The sequence below is a fragment of the Protopterus annectens genome, chromosome 6.part0, assembly GCF_019279795.1.
Source record: "Protopterus annectens isolate FY-2018-M chromosome 6.part0, PAN1.0, whole genome shotgun sequence".
In the NCBI taxonomy this organism is placed as follows: domain Eukaryota; kingdom Metazoa; phylum Chordata; order Ceratodontiformes; family Protopteridae; genus Protopterus; species Protopterus annectens.
This window is the reverse complement of record NC_056737.1, coordinates 763,654,059-763,670,568: the sequence shown is the minus strand read 5'-3', so window position 1 is coordinate 763,670,568 and position 16,510 is coordinate 763,654,059.

The following is a 16,510-nucleotide window of genomic DNA, read 5'->3' as shown; positions in this document are numbered from 1 at the left end:
TGTCTGGGTGCACGTGACAAAGCAACAGGAAGGTACAAGTATTTGCCCTTTTTGTAAACAATATCGAAATTGTACTTTTGCAGTTTTAACATCATGAGTTGCAGTCGTGCAGGGGCTGCATGCATTGGCTTTTTCAAAATTGTCACTAGTGGTTGATCAGTCTATTTGAATAGGTCTACCATAAATATAATCATTGAACTTCGAACATGTGAACACTATTGCCAAAAGTTCTTTCTGTATTTGTGCATAATGCATCTCTGAGTTAAAGTTCTTGATACATAGGTTACTGGTATGCCTTCTTGAAGACATGCTGCACCAAGGCTGTACTTGGAAGCATCACAAGAAAGAGTTACAGGTTTGTGAATATTATAATAGCTCATTGTGGGTGAACTGGCAATTTTCTGCTTCAGAATATCAAATGCTCTTTGGTGGTGTTCCAACCAGGGCCAGTTTACATTTTTGCATAACAGTTCACATAATGGGGCAGAAAGATCACTCAAATCTGGGATACATTTTCCTAAATAGTTGACCATACCTAGAAAACACTGCAAGGAAGAGACATTCTCTGGAACTGGCATTTCAAGAATTACTGTTTGTAGATGGATCTGGTTGTAAGCCAGAACTGGTAAACAAATGTTCCATATAAGTAACTTCATTCCATTTGACTTTACGTTTCTGAGGATTAATTTTAAGATGTAGTTTACGTGCACAGTCTAGAACTTTCTTGAGGAGTCTGCCATGTTCGTCTTCACCATTGCTTCCAAAAATAATGTTGTCTACAATAATAGAACATGGATAACATGAAATAATTTGTTCCATCACATGTTGAAAGACTTCACTGGCAGAACTGATTCCAAATGGCATTCTGAAAAATCTGTATCTACCAAATGGTGTACTGAATGTAGTTAACAATGGAGATTTGCAATCCAGAGGAATTTGCCAAAAAGAGCTTTTTTTGCATCTAAGACTGAAAAAACAATAGAATTTGGCATGAGAACAGCTACCTTCTCTACTGTATGCATTAGATGATGAAGATGCTTATGTGCTTTAAGTCTCTTGGCTCAATACATATTCAAATATTATCCAAGCTTTTCGTATGAGCTATGACCATGGAGGATACCCATTCAGTCAGTTCTTTTACTGGAGTAAGGACACCTAAATTTACCATTTTTGTCTAGTTCTGCTTTTATTTTACCCTGCATTGCTACCAGAATCTTCCATGCTGTTCTGACAACTGGACTTACTTCATGGTTTAACTTCCTGGAATAAGTGATTGGAGGTTTACCAAGGTCTTCTTGGAAAATATCAGCATATTAACTAAAATGTTCTGTGTAAAACTATCATTGTTATTCAGACTTATATGGTGAACTTCTTTATTAAATGAAATCAGTCCCATTCTCAGACTGTCTTTGAGGCCTAACAGTGACTGCACATGCCATTTGATTATGTAAAACTGCAAGTCATTCCTTTTTCCAGCAGAATGGCATGAAAGAACTACTGCACCAACAGTTTGAATCTCTTCACCATCATAAGCAACTAGTTTGGCACACTTTGCTGAATTGAGTTTCTCATCAGCTCTTACTTTAACAAACATTTGTGCTGATATAACATTGCACTTAGATCCAGTGTCTACTTTAAGCTCTACAGGTTTCCCATTAATTTGTTTTTTTGTTTGTGTCTTTCCGCTAATGATTGGTAGTTGATTTTTACAGTACAAAATATTTCGCTGTTTGATATCAACTGATAGTCTATTGTATTAACTGTTTCATCGATCACAGAGACACCATCAACACAGAAAATTTGTTCACAGCTCTCAGAGTTTGCTACAGTCTCCATAGGCACATGCTGTCTGACTACAGTGGCTGACTACATACAATATACACACTGGTCTACACAGACCACCTCCAAATTGATTGCCCCACTTGCAAGAATTTTAATCCACGTGCAATTCTGGACAGAAAAAAAACAGGTTGATATTGAAGGGTTTGCTTCCTCCTTCTTTCTCTGAAGCTATTTCTGCCCCAAAACGAAATCTAAGGAGCCTTCCACCAAGTCTCGTAAGTCTTCTGAATCATTGATCTTCTTAGGAGCCACCTAAAAAGAAGCACAACTCAGATCTGAAGGCCGCAGTAATCTGACCTCCATCGGATACAACTAAACCCTCCATGGATCCATCCTCTTTGGATCTGAGAATGTTACCCTGGACTAGCTACTCACCTTCTCTGGATCTGGTATCTTCAAGAGTACCTTCCCCCTTCTTGGAAGATGACAGATGTGGGTTAGAAATTTTAAAAGCCATGGTTAAAGGCAATGATAGGCAGAAAGAAGTGATTAATAAGGACATTGATGCTTTGAATGAAGAAATTAAAAATTATTTAATTTTCACGATTCCTGATGAAAAAGAAAAATATTTTGTCATAAGGAATGAGGTTGTCTCTAAATGTGAAGATTTAATAAAGAGGAAAACCAAAAAATTAGAAAGGGACCTTTATGAATATCAACACAACACTAGTTACCCTAAACCCAAAACAAATGACAGAACTGACTATGTTAGGAGTTATGAATGGAATGAGAATAATGGTATGGATGAGAATGGTCAGGACAGAGTACAGATAGGTGAACAAGTTAATGAACTAGATGGTTTTAATGAAGGTGAACCTCTAAGAAGATCTGAAAGAATCAGAAAACAGAATGGTAATTATTACCAACAACAACATTTTCAGAGAGGTGGAAGAAGGGGGAGGGGGAGGTATTAGAACTGGTTAACACACCCCACCCTGACTTAGATGAACATAAGGACCCTATTAAGCAGGATGAAAATAATATGTATAAGTTTGCAAAGGATGGTTACTGCATTTACAGTTTTAGTCAAATTGAACTAAAAGATGAACACTTCAGTCTGTTGTCAAAAGGTATGAAATTTATTCCCCAGAGAAAAGGTGATTTTACTAAAACATTAATTGATGTGAAATTATTCACCAGAAAACTTAATTTGGGCTTAATGTTTGACCAAATGATCATTAACAGGCCCATTAGGAGAAAAAGTACCATCAACCCACCTTTACATCCCCAGATCCGTAATTTTGAATGGATTTTAGAAACTGAAATCAGAAAAGCCATGCCAAAAGTTAAATATAAATACAACATAAGTACAAATTAAAAAGTTATACTGGATGAGCTCAGACTGAATAATAACATAAGGGTGATGAAACCTGACAAAGGTGGGAGAACAGTACTAATGGGCACTGTAATATATGAAGGAAAGACGAACGAAATACTTATGGACACAGACAAGTATGAAAGTGTATCAAGAAATCAAGTAAATATTTCTTACAGTAGAATAGATGGAGTTTTTTTCTGACCTTTTAATGGAAGGGTTAATAGATGTCAGTACCTACAGTTATCTTAAAGTTGAGAAACCTAAGATCCCCACAATCTTTGGGATACCCAAAACTCATAAAAATGAAACTGACCCTCCACTGAGACCAATTGTATCAGCTGAGGGGTCCAAAACGCTACCTTTAACCAAATTGGTAGATTCAAAGTTAAAAAATATTTGGTTAAAAAAGAAAAATATTTAAAAAGATTCCTGGGATCTACTTAGGAATATACAAAGATTTAACATTCATTACAATTGACGTCATTGACCTCTTCACATGCATTCCCCACTCTGAAGGAATGCAGATGTTAGAAGAAATTGTATTTGAGGAAACAGAAATGTCACAGGCAGATAGGTTGGTGTGCCTTAACCTGATGGAATTAGTTTTAAAATACAATTTCATTTATTTCAAAGGAGAATTGTACCAACAGGTTAGAGGGGGTGGTGATGGGAGCTGCATGCGCACCCACCTACGCTAATTTAATTTTAGCTAAATGGGAAGAAAAATATGTTCTGGACTCCATGTATAAAGATTGTTGGAGCCTCTACAAAAGGTTCCTGGATGACATCTGCATTTTTTGGGTGGACAATAAGAATAGAATTCAGGAATTTGTTGATTTTATACATACCACCACCCCATTTCTCACATTCACCTTCAACGTTTCTGATGAAAAACTACAATACTTAGATATAGAAATATATAAAGAAAGTAACAGGTTCAATTCAAAGGTGCATAGAAAAAACACCTTTACTAACTCATATTTGCACTATAACAGTGCTTATCCTTCTCATTACAAGAGAAATATAGTAAAAGGGCAGTATGTAAGGGCAAGTCATATGACCTCTGACACCAAGGACTTTGTGAATGAGTGCAATTTTCTCAAGGGATTGTTTTCTGCAAGGGGCTATCCAAAAGAGTTCCTTGAAGAAATTACAAAACAAGTACAGGAAGGTAGAAATGACAAATATAAACCTGTCCTTGGTCAGCCCTTAGTTGAGAACCATAGTACTGACTCCTCACAGCAGAACCAATTTAGTAAAGCAATGGTGCTAGAATACAATGCTAGCAGTGGATTAGTAAGGAGAATCATCAGTGATGAGTGGGAGAAATTCAAAAATCTCACTGATTTGGAACAAATAACCAAAACAGAGCTGACATTTGTATATAAAAACTCACAAAGTGTGGAAAATGCCTTAGAAAATGACAAAAAAGAGACAAATGGACGGAAGAAAATTGGTACCTACAAATGTGGGCGATGTTCACAATGTAGGTTTATAATGAATAAGGAAGAAGTCATTTTAAACAGTAGAAATGTGGTTTTAAGTAGTAAAGGATATTATAACTGTGACTCATATGGCCTTATTTATTTAGCTCTGTGTGAGTTATGTCATTCTTTTTACGTGGGCAAAACTGAATGTAAGCTGAAAAGGAGGATATACGAACATCTATATGATATGCAAAACAGGAAGGAAACAAATGCCCTTTTTAACCATTCTTTAATATGTGTCAATGCTAATTATTCCTTCTTTGTGTTGGAAGGGGTCAAAAAAGATGTTAGAGGGGGACAGTGGGAAGAGAAAATAGAATATAAAGAGCTTAGGTGGCAAATAACTCTTCAAGCTACATCTCCTCCAGGTTTAAATGAGAATATCTCTCTTGTACCCCTGTTGAAACTAAGGGCAGCTAAATTATAGGATTATATTACAAGGTACTAGCTGCTTATGTGTATTTGATGCTTTTCCTTTTTTTTCACATTTTAATGCAATTTTAACTTTAACCACTAGAGTGTGCTAAAAATACTTTTATTTTAATACAAATGGTTTTATTTAAGTTATTTAAGTTATCCAAGATATTTAATAAAGGCAAAACTAAAAGATGGCAGCTCAGTAGAAGTAAAGGTTCCGCAAAAATGTTAATAAATGTAGATAAAACAGTCCAAAACGTATATAACATCCATGGGACCACCACAGCAACCAAAAACTAAAGATGTATACGCCAAACAATTCTCATAGACTTTTTCAGTCAATAACTGGAACAAAATAAAACGTATATTTTAATTTTATTATTAACAAACAAAGTTAGCGCTTTCACCACGAAGGCTTCATCAGACTTTACAAAACTATGCAGCGTAACAATTAATATACTCTCAAGTTAATTAAAAACATGACATCACTTCCTGCAAATTAATAAATCACAACTTAAAACCATAGATATGCAATATAAAATGCATTATAAAATGTTTCCAACTGTAATGGTCTCCTATTAAAAACCAAACCCTTAAAACATTCTCATTAAAAAGCATACATTAATAACCCATGGTGTCTTGGTACATAAATTTATAAAACAAACATATTCAGTAACATAGAAGCTAAGTTGTAGTTAATTAAAATTAATAGAACAAATACAAAGCTATATGTGCATGTTTACCAACTTTTATGAATATATTCTTCATAAAAATAATGTATAAAAACCTGGATATCAATAAATAAATAAATAATGTATATGTACATAAAAATGAAATTAGATATTATGAATAAGAACAATATAAACCAGAGTAATGAAATGTCATTCAATCTAAAATCAAGTTTCTTTCACTAATTATTGTATACCTTCAGTCTCCTATTACTTAGAATAGGTTTTAAAGGAATTTTGTCATTTATACCAGGTTTTCTATCAGCTCTAAATTTAATTATCCATTTTATCTCACAACGCTCAGTGAAATTATTAATATTACCTCCACGAGCGTTTGGGTAAATAACTTGTAACACTGAAAATTTAAACTGATGTGTGGAATCTGTAGAAGAAACATGCCTAGCTAAAGCATTATGTTCATTTCTTAACCTCATGTAATAATTATGCTCCCTAATTCTTTCTCTTAATCTTCTATTTGTTTTCCCTATGTAAAATGCGGTGCACATTGTGCATCGAGCTAAATATATCACATTCTGTGTCTGACAATCAGCCGTAGCTGTAAGAGGGTAAACATATTGAGTAACCGGATGTACAAATACCCTCGTACTATCAATAAACTCACATTGGTTGCACCTCAGGCAAGGTATCATGCCAGTACATAATCCGTCACCATTAAGATTATAAACTGACTTATAATGACATAGTATCTGTTTAAGATCTCTCTTATTTTTAAAAATAAATTTAGGTTCTTCACCTACAATGTCCCTTATATTCTCATCTAGTAATAATATACCCCAGTGTTTCCTAAAGATATCAATTATTAAATCAATATCAGAACTAAAATACATCGGAACCTTGACAATGGGATTATTGTGACGATTAGTTGCATCTGTAGTGCTCTTTCTCGGCATGAAGCCATACTGCTGTTCACTAATCATCACATCCCTTCTTAACCTAACTTCCACTACTCTTTCCCATAACTTCATGCTGTGACTGATCAATTTAATCCCTCTGTAGTTACTACAGCTCTGCACATTACCATGCAATGTTTGCTCTGAGAGTGTTGATGGAGAAGTACAGAGAATGTCAGAAGGAGTTGCATTATGTTTTTGTAGACTTAGAGAAAGCATATGACAGGGTGCCTAGAGAGGAGTTGTGGTATTGTATGAGGAAGTCAGGAGTGTCAGAGAAGTACGTAAGAGTAGTACAGGATCTGTACGAGGGTAGTGTGACAGCGGTGAGGTCTGTGGTGGGAGTGACGGATGTGTTTAAAGTGGAGGTGGGGTTACATCAAGGATCAGCTCTGAGCCCTTTCTTATTTGCAATGGTGATGGACAGGTTGACAGACGAGATCAGACAGGAGTCCCCATGGACTATGATGTTTGCAGATGACATTGTGATCTGTAGTGAGAGTTAGAGAACAGGTGGAGGAAACCCTGGAGAGATGCTCTAGAGAGAAGAGGAATGAAGGTCAGCAGGACTAAGACAGAATATATGTGTGTGAATGAGAGGGAGGATAGAGGAATGGTGAGGATGCAAGGAGTAGAGGTGGCGAAGGTGGATGAGGTTAAATACTTGGGGTCAATAGTTCAGAGTAACGGTGAGTGTGGAAGAGAGGTGAAGAAGAGAGTACAGGCAGGATGGAGTGGGTGGAGAAGAGTGTCAGGAGTGATTTGTGACAGATGAGTACCTGTAAGAGTGAAAGGGAAGATCTACAAGAGGGTAGTGAGACCAGCTATGTTGTATGGGTTGGAGACAGTGGCATTGACAAAAAGGCAGGAGTTTGAGCTGGATGTGGCAGAGTTAAAGATGCTAAGATTTGCACTGGGTGTGACGATGTTGGACAGGATTAGGAATAAGTATATTAGAGTGTCAGCCCAGGTTGGAAGGTTTGGAGACAAAGCCAGAGAGGCAAGATTACGTTGGTTTGGACATGTGCTGAGGAGGGATGCTGAGTATATTGGGAAAAAGATGCTAAAGATGAAGCTACCAGGTAACAGGAAAAGAGGAAGGCCTAAGATAAGGTTTATGGATGTGGTGAGAGAGGACATGCAGGTGGTTGGTGTGACAGAGCAAGATGCAGAGGACAGGAAGAAATGGAAACAGGTGATCTGCTGTGGCGAACCCTAACGGGAACAGCTGAAAGAAGATGATGATGAAGTTATCCAAGATATTTAAGCATTTTATGGTTTTATAAATTCATGTGATGTATTTTTTAAGTTTGTAAAATGTATATCAGGTTTTTTAGTATTTATGAGAATTTTATACAAAGTTTTATAGTTAGTAGTGTTTTTTCTGCATGCAAGGTTTTAACATGAATATTCATGAGGATTAATGATGTTTTAAATTGGATGTGTTTTATTGGATAATCAACCTCCTAGAGGATTATAAAAGGCATTAATTGTTCTCTGACCCACATCTGATGAAGTGATTCAAACGAAATATGTGCTTTTGTGCTTAAATTAAAGTTGGATTTTAAAAGAATTCCATCTGATTCATGGTCCTGTGGTGCCTTGGATTGTCTTAAGAATTTTAATCCACGTGCAATTCTGGACAGAAAAAAACAAGTTGATATTGAAGGGTTTGCTTCCTCCTTCTTTCTCTGAAGCTATTTCTGGCCCAAAACGAAATCTAAGGAGCCTTCCACCAAGTCTCATAGGTCTTCTGAATCACTGATCTTCTTAGGAGACACCTAAAAAGAAGCACAACTCAGATCTGAAGGCCGCAGTGATCTAACCTCCATCGGATACAACTAAACCCTCCTTGGATCTGAGAATGTTACCCTGGACTAGCTACTCACCTTCTATGGATCTGGTACCTTTAAGAGTATCTTCCCCCTTCTTGGAAAGGCGATGCCTTAGGTCATCTTCCCTCACCTCATCTTGTTCTTCAAGGAGTTTGACCGAAGTGGACATGGACAGATTGATGAGGAGATTCCCCTCATTGCAGATACAGATGGGTGTTGTCCTGGTTTCTACCCTTTGAGTCAGGAAGTCTGACCCTCTACCACATCACCTATGGCAGGTCCTTCTCTGATCCATCCGATTGTTTCTGAGCCAGAGAGCCTGGCTAAACATAAAAGATACTCGGGTGCAGAGGATTATTTCCAGAGGTTATGTAATTCCCTTTTCCCTCCCACCTCCATCTGTATGCAAATTTCCTGATGTTCCACCTAGTGAGAGGAAAGGAGCATCACTAGAAACATTAAAGCTGCTAAAAAGTGTCATCCAAGAGGTCCCATCACACCAGATAGAGTCCTGAACTTATTCAAGATTCTTTTTAGTGCCATAAAAAGGGGGACTGGAGACCAATTTTGGATCTCAGCAACATGAACAAGTCAGTTCGACACACAAAGTTTCAGATGGCTGTGGTTCAGTCCATTTTGTCCTTTTTGTGCAAGGATAACTGGATGTGTTTGATAGACCTTCAGGGTTTTTACTATCACATAAAAATTAACAGACAATCCAGAAGGTATTTATACTTCAGGCTGGGAGCCACTCATTTCCAATTCAGAGCCCTGCCCTTTGGCCTCACCACAACCCCCAGGTTGTGCACCAAATACACAGCAGTGGTAGCAGCTCACTTGAGACTGCAGGGATTATGAGAGTTTCCATACTTAGATGACTAGTTCATTACAACCCTGACCAAGCATCTACTAATAAGAGCAAGAGATCAGGTATTCTGAACTTGTTCTCATCTGGGGAACAACAATTCTCAATTACAACCAACTTGAACATTGGAATTCATAGGAGTGGTGTTCAACACAGTATCAATGACAGCTTCTTTTCCTCTCTCAAGAGTGTAGAACATCAGATTCTGGGTCAGGAAAATAATTCATGATACCAAAATTTCAACTCGATTGATCCTGCAAACCTTGGAATCTGTGTCAGCGGCCATAATTTTAGTTTCTCTTGCAAGATTTCATATGAGAATTCTTAAATGGATGCTAGCAGCACAGTGGTTGATTCTTTATCAATGCATGTCAGCATAAGTAAGAATCACTCAGGCATGCAAGAGATACCTTTGGTGGTGGATTCAATCAGATCAGGTTCTACAAGGCTGTACTTTCATCCTTCCCCAGCCCAAGGCTATAGTGATCATAGATTCTTCCAGGTTGGGTGGGGGGAGGGCTTCCTGGAGAAAACAGTCCAAGGCACTAGGTCCCCTCAAGAGGCCAACATGCATATCAATGTTTGGGAAATGAGAGCAGTGCTCTTAGCATTGCAGGCATTACAAGACTGTCTCCCCACTTTCGAGACAATTGTGATTCAGATAGGCAACATGTCAGTAGTTTAGTACATCAGCAAACAAGGAAAAACAAGGTCTTACCTATTGTTTTGAGAAGCCCTAGAACTGTGGCAATGGGTGATTTCTTCCAACTGCTTTCTGATAGCAATGCACATTCCAGGGAAATCCTACATGATAGCGGACAAACTGAGCAGGCCCATTCTACCAGCTCATGAGTGGTCTCTCAATAGGAAAGTGACAGATATGATTTTTCATCAGTGGGCCCAGCCTTGTTGTGATCTTTTTACATCTCTCCTAAACAACAAGTGCAGCAACTTCTTTGCCATGATCCCTCCACCAGGGGAATCACTGAGGGATGCTGTATTCCACAGTTGTTCCCCTGGTCTTCTCTATGCCTACCCTCAACTCTCCTAATTCCCAAATTCCTAAGAAAGCTGTGTGGTTGAAGAGCAAAGTCATCCTCATTGCACCTTACTGGCCTCAACAGATTTGGTTCCCCTTCCTTTGGTGTCTTCTACTTTACCCACCTGGGATTCTGGATCTGATTCCAGACCTCCTGTCTCACCCAACAGGCATGATTCATCTGGATAACTCAAACCTCAAGCTAACAACATGCTTTTTTAATTTCCTTTCATAGCCAGACATCTGATGCTCTCTTCTGCTATATGTTACATACTTTTATCTTCCCATAAGGCTTCTACAAGAAAACCTTTACAGAAGTAAATATAAAAGGTTAATTTTTTGGGCACAGCAGAAACACACTGACCCCTTCTCAGCCCCTCTACAAAGTGTCCTTGAATTTTTGGTAATAAGTTTTAATGAGAGAGTTAGATTCTCAACAATTAGGGTTCAGTTAGCAGCAATCTGTAATTTTCATACTGGATTTGAGAATTCTTCCTTGGCTGCATCTAAGTTTTGTAAAGCCATGAGAGGCACCCAGTCCCTCTGTGCCACATGGTCCAGAGACCTAAACCTCATTACCACAATAAACAGAACATGATGGAGGAACAGGTTCCTAACCCAAAGACTTCCCATACTTTGGAACAAACTTCCCATTCACATCAAGCAGAGTGCTTCACTGGCCCCCTTTAAGAGAAATCTTGATGAGTGGATGGGCAATAGGAAGTTCATCCCTGGGATCACTTCAATGGCCTTGCTTGACAAGGGCACTGGGAACTAACTTTGGGCGGCATGATGCCAGGGAATCTTCTTGGGCTAGGCTTATATAGGCTCCAGTGTCATTAGCCTAGTACACACATATGAACCTATGAACCCTCCTGCTGAGACCTTCATTTAAAAACTGGACGCCACCATGGAATTTAAATTTGGTGCTGTAGTACTTAATTCATTCTCCATTTGAATCAGTAGCTAAATGTGATTTTAAAATTCTTGACCTGGATAACTCCCTTGCTAGTGGCTATTACCTCTGCTAGAAAAATTCCAGAACTTCAAACATTGCCCTCTAAACCTCTCCACTTGATTCTTCATAAGGTTAGAGTAACATTATGTACCAACACTTCTTTCCTTCCTAAGGGGGTATCAGAATCCAATATTAACAAGTCCATTAATCTGCCAGTCTTCTTTCCTAAATTTACAAACAAAGGTGAATACATGTTACATTTACTGGATGTCCACAGACAATTACATTTTTACTTACATAGAATGAAAGATATAAGAAAGACAGATCAATTATTTGTGTCCTTTGCAGATTCTAAATTGGGAAAGTCATTCGCAAATGTAACTTTACCCAGATGGTTAATAGGTAGTATATCATTTATCTTCAACAGATTGGGTTTATCCTTACAAAAACCTCTAAGAGCTCATTCAGCTAGGTCTATGGCAACTTCTTCAGTGCTCCTATCTTGGACTTCTATGGATGACATAAGTGCAGTTGCAACTTGGGCCAATCCTCATACCTTTATTACTCATTATAAGCTAGATATAGCCTTGAGAGGAAGAGCAGTCTTTGGCTCAACTGTGCTCAGGAATATCCATCCTTGATGTCCAACTGGGAATTTACATAGCTGGGGATTCTGTCCCAACAGTTGAGGACATAATAAAATTGACAACATCAGATAAAGAATTTATCCTGTGTTGTCCATTTTCATTCTTCCTGAACTCCCCACCCACCAACCCCCAATGTTTTTCACGATGAATTTCTGGAAGAATTAGAGATTATAAGGACACCACTGTCCTTCATGTTGAGCTCCAGATATGGTTTATTCTGTTAGGATTTTTATAGTAGTTCTGCTTTATGTTAAACAGCAAACAAGATCTGAGGTATGTTAGTGGTTGGTGCATTTTGGGTAAGGAGAGACTTGAGCTTTTTGGTGGCTTTAATAATGGTTGAGTCAGATCTGAGGACTGGATCCAAACCCAACAGTTGAGGAAGAATGAAACTGGACAAGACAGATGAAACCTCATGGTAAGTGCATAACTTCTTTTTTGTTCATTCTCTAATTCCGTATTATCCATACTACATTAAACAATTTTTATCTATTCTTATTTTTTGTTCTTCTATATTTATATCATTTTATGTCTGAAACACTCAAAAAATTTTCCATCACATAATTTATCTCTCAATTTTTTTTACTCTCTTACATCCCAGGAAACCATATTCAATGGCTTCTTCTTCACCACAATGTAAACAGATTTTTTCCACTTTTCTTTTTATATGGCATATTACGTTTAACTGGCATTTCTTTATTTATAATTTCTGAAAAAGTCTTTAATCTTTTCCTGTGATAGATGTTCCCATGGATTTATACAATAATATTGTCTCATTATATTTTTACACCAAGTATTTCAATTATCCTCTGTTTTATCAATCTTTATATTCCACAGTTTTGTCTTTTGTTGATAATTATCTAATTCCCCATGACGACTTTTCTTAGTGTCTTATTTTCCAGTATTCTTCATACTTATGTTTAAATACTTTTGAAACTAGTTTTTCATTTTTAACATTTATCCATTTCAATACTTTATACATATTCAAAGACACTGCATAAACTACTAGATTTAACTGTCCTAAACATCCTTCCATTCTGTCCATGTGTAATACTCACCTTTTCACTGGATTCAATCTAGAACCCAAAATAAATGAGAAAAGTATCTCTAACAAGTGTTTCTCATGCTTTATTGGAATCATAAACACTTTGTTAAGAATCTTGCATCCTCTAAAACAATTATGCCTACATCACATTTTTATACCATTCTAGAACTGGTATTCTTCTATAGATGTTTTTATACTGTTAACATTTACTGAACAAATCCTTAAAGTATTAATTTCCCTATTCCTTAGTTTGAAGGGAAATATTCTCTCCTTATGCTGTTTCTTCCATTTCCTTTTTTTCTCTCCTTTGAATTTATACTTTTGAATTTCCTTTTTCAATCTTTAACCCTTTTACCAGTAGTATTATTTTTGCCTTTCCAACTTGTATCTTTCTCATGACTAACTTCAGAATCTATTTCTAGTTCCTGTTTTTCCAATACCATCTTTTTTTCTGGATTATTTTCCAGTATTTCTTTTATTTATTTTTTATCTTGTTCTTTATACTGTTTCTTATTTTCAATGGCTATATCATTGTCTTTCTATTTACAATCCATACATGTATGTCTTGTTTATTTTATATTTATAACATTCAAGTTCACGTCTTTACATCATACCCAGTTTTCCCACATATATTTCTTCTTACCAAATGTCTTTCCGTACCACAAAAAAAAAAGTCCTTGGCTGTCCCTACTATTTTACCACACCTGTTTTCCCTTCAATCATTATAATACTTGGAATATGTATAGTTTTGCATTTCCATTTTCAAAACAACATCAAATCCCTTCTTATCAAAAACTTTAAAAATGTCCATCAGTTATTTACAAATGTTTTTTATTTTTTTAAAGTCTCTTTTTCAAATTCTGTCTGAAATTCTAAATGTATTTTCTTTTTTATTTGTTTCTCAGAAAAATGTTTTAACTACATATTCATTCCATGTTCTATCAGTCTGTCTTTTTTTTTGTATTCACATAAACATTTTTCCATACTTTGTGCAGTCTCAAAAATAATGTCTCAAAATGGCTCTTTATTTATTAAAATAAAGGCTGTTATCTTTATGCTGTGATACCCAAAGGAAGGATAACTCTATCCCATACTTCATATTTGTCCATTTCAGTATTCCTCTTGATTTGAACCCTTACAATGAACATTGTTTTATCTTCTATTTTCTTCTCTTTTTGCTGTCCACTCTGAATAGGCATGGTCTCTGCATATGTATTTCTTGTGCACAACTCTTCCTTCAAAATGTTATCAGCTTCTTCTCCATGGATCTTGTCCTGTATGTCTCCCATGAAACACCGCTTTGCGGTTCACTCTCTACAATCATTTTGTTTAATAAATCATCCCACAACCCTCCAGATTGGAGGGTTCTAACGATACATTTCTCTTTATCAACAATTTTCTTTGGCCCAAATGGCTACTTCTGAAATAAGTTTTCTGAGTCCTTGACACTATTTTCTATGATATTAGAGCTGGCATTTACCTACTCTCCATCTGATAACACCTCCATTTCACAGAATGTCCTCTCAGCCTCCACTGAACTAGGAATGGAATGTGCACACATACTCTTATACAGCCGAAAGTGCAGGGGGAAGTTCCCTGATGCCCTGGACTAATTTTCTCTAGTGGTATGAACACAACGTTGGGCCTTCCCTGAAAAGAGGGCACTAACCTAGAGTGTCTGACCTAGTCAACAAATAGATAGATAGCTAGATAGATAGCTAAAGGGAGTCTATATTCCATCGTCAAACTTCAAAAAGTTCAAACGATGTAATATCGAACCCAAATATCCAAAACACTAAAATCGCTGTTCCCTAACAAAAAAAAAACCTTGCCCCCCCCCCACATTCCCCCTACTTAAATATACCAACTCCGAGATCGCACCACAGTGGAGGAAATAGCAAAGCCACGAAAATGGCCCACCATTTTTTTTCCCTGGGAAAAAAATCGATGTGCAGTGGCTTCGCTATTTTCAGGTTTTGGACTTTCAGGTTTGATATTACATCGTTCTAACTTGTTGCAGTTCGACAATGTAATATAGACCCAGATAAAGGATAAGGCCCAGCTGGTTGGCTTGTAATTGTCTCTTTGCTTTACAGAGCAACTTTATGGGTGCATGACATGTAACTAGCAAGAATTCCCTGCCCAAAGGATAAAAGTAGAGAACCCATTTAAAGGTTAAACATTACCTTTGAATTGTTGAATATTTCTGTTCAGCATTATTATATTTTCTCTTTATATAACATATTGGGTGTTCATCACCCTCTATGTTTTTTTCCCAGTACTGCTTTGACCCCTACATCAGGGACATCAATGAGCACAGTAAACCTTTTCAAAAAGTTAGGTAATACTAAGATGGATTAAGGGCACAGCATGTCTTTCAGATTCTGTTTAATGGAGAATTACCCCTAGTGAGGTCAGTTAGGGGGCTTGTTATCATAGTAAAGTTAGGGATGAACTTACAGTAGTAATTGAGTAAGCCTTAAAAATATGACCTGTGTTGTGATAGTGAGTCATCATCATCATCATCATCAGCCTCCCTTTCCCATTTTTCTACATGGGGTCGGGGTATTGTGTTAACTATCACCAACTCTCTTGATTCAGTGCCACTCTTCAACACTCATGTCGGACTGTCATAGATCTTCTTTCACACAGTCCATCCACCTTTTTGCTGGATGTCCTCACTTCTTCTTACTTTCTTTCTCTATGTCCCAGATCTTCCTCACCAGATTGTCTTCTGCTTTTCTGCACGTGTCCAAACCACTGTAAGCTGTTCTCTTTGATCTTTTCTGCAGTTGGAGCTACTTTGACGTCTGCTCTTATGTCCTCATTTCTTCGTCTGTCACAAAGCGTGCATCCTACCACCCTTCTCAGGCACTTCATTTCCATTACCTCTAGCTTCTTCAACTGTTCTGCCTTTACTGCACAGGTTTCTGTACCATACAGTAGTACTGGTTGCACCACTGTCTTGTACACATTACATGATTTATGGTACAGTCGTCATCACAGGACAACAATTAGTGCTTCACTTCGTTAAGAGCCAAGTGTCCTGCTTAACCTCTGATATACATTCCTTCCATGTTCACTTGTTTTCATATTATTACACCCAATATGTTCTCTATCACTACAGAAAACTTGCCCTTTAGTCATTCTTTAGAACACTTCACCTGTCCTGAATTGATTGCAAATCTCTTATGTGCCACACCAGTGCTTTACTTCAAATTGCAAAGTATTCTCATATGTGTGTCCTAAAATATGATAATCTCTTTCCTTAGATCCAAAAAACACAAAGTGACTGCCAAGGAAAAAATGCTGGTAAACCTGAACGTGGAACACTTATGTGCACCTTCCAGGAAGCTGAAAACAATCACAAGTAATCTTTTAATATACACTGTTTATTTACTGTATGCTTTCATCCTAC